We start from the raw sequence: 1,445 nt of genomic DNA, 5'->3' as shown, positions 1-1,445 counted from the left end.
GTATATTCATACAGGGGGAAAAAGGTGGGGTTTTTCGTGTTTTTTTTTTGGCGTATTGCTATGATCTTCAAAAAATATAAAATTAAATTTACAAAAAACTGGAAGACCAAGTATAAGCAGTCTGATATTTGCTGCAGTGTCCAGCACTATCATAATGATCTTTAGCATAAAAGCAAAAAGAAGTTCATGGATCTCAAGTATCTTCAATAACTGCCAGTATAGCTTGTAACTACTGTCCTTGCTTCTTTGAGAGATACCTTTCCCAATATTTGTGATTTAGGTCCAAAAAGTCATCTAATTTTGCTATTTCCTTGAGGTACTGGGTTAATTTTAAAAGCTCTTTGTCTTTATCTCGATTTAGGTGTGCTTTCATAAAAGGTCTTATCTTTAGTCCATTCTGTGGGTTCATTAGAAAATTTCTTCCTATGTCATCAAACATGATGGTGTTTTTTTTGCTGTAAAACTCCAAAAACTTTCCCCATATAACACCAAGAGGCTTTACATCTATTAATCCTCTCCTTGGAGTATGCACTGTTATCATAGCAGCACTGTCCAACATGAAGGTAATCTTGTAATTTGCATTTGTACTCACTCCCAGCTCTTTCATTTTAGCTTCAATCCACTTCATATTTGTTGCAGACCAAATAACAATGTCATAATCCTCATATGCAGATGTTAGGAATTCATGAAGATATGGCCACATTAATTCCACCCCAGTCTCTGCACAAGACCTATGGTCAAATAACGTATAAGCAACATCTAGCACCAAAAGTTTTTTCCCTTCCCTGGGAGGATTCAAAACTTCCACTTTGTACTCTTTTACTCTGCGGGAAATTTTCAGTAGGTTTTCCTCCCTATTTTCTACTTCAACTACTTCATCTTCAATATCAAAGTCGTTAATAACATCATCATTGTCAGGAGATGGACCTAAGACATCTTCCAAGCTCTCCTCACGAGTTCCCATCATCATGATTTTAGTATTTGGTTTCAGTTTGAGAGCTCCAAGCTTAACATCATTTTCTGCAGGTTTGCCTTTAACTTTGAGTCCAAGTAACTTCTGGCGTTCTGGTAGCACTCCCGTGAGGGTCTTGAGAAACTGTTTGAGATCTAGCACAGTATCATCTTCTGAAAGTGTGGTCACTGAATATTCCTGTCCACCCCCATTTTACAATGATAGGAAGAGCCATCCTTGAAACATACGATGAGGCAGCTTTTGTTCAGAAAAAGATACCTGGAGCGCGGCGGAACCGGCAGGAGTGGACGCAGGAACCGACCGCAGTGGAATCCAAGGCGACCGGAAGTCTGCAGATTTTTTAACAGGTTTATTCACTAAAAGCCCCAGTAGACTCTAAGATAATTGTAAATAACACACTAAATAAAAGCTGAAAGTTTAAGCCAGGATGAAAATAGATACAGATGCACAAATCTGGTCTCAGACTTTTGAA

General features: G+C 38.3%; 1 pseudogene; it reads right to left on the bottom strand.

The window, feature by feature from the left end:
* Nucleotides 1–229: 229 nt before the first annotated feature.
* LOC136129951 (ubiquitin-like domain-containing CTD phosphatase 1 pseudogene) lies at nucleotides 230–1,187 on the bottom strand (annotated as a pseudogene).
* Nucleotides 1,188–1,445: the final 258 nt, after the last annotated feature.

This window comes from Phocoena phocoena, chromosome 10, assembly GCF_963924675.1.
Source record: "Phocoena phocoena chromosome 10, mPhoPho1.1, whole genome shotgun sequence".
NCBI classification, from domain to species: domain Eukaryota; kingdom Metazoa; phylum Chordata; class Mammalia; order Artiodactyla; family Phocoenidae; genus Phocoena; species Phocoena phocoena.
The sequence above is the reverse complement of the archived record's forward strand: the minus strand, read 5'-3'. Positions and strand labels throughout refer to the sequence as shown.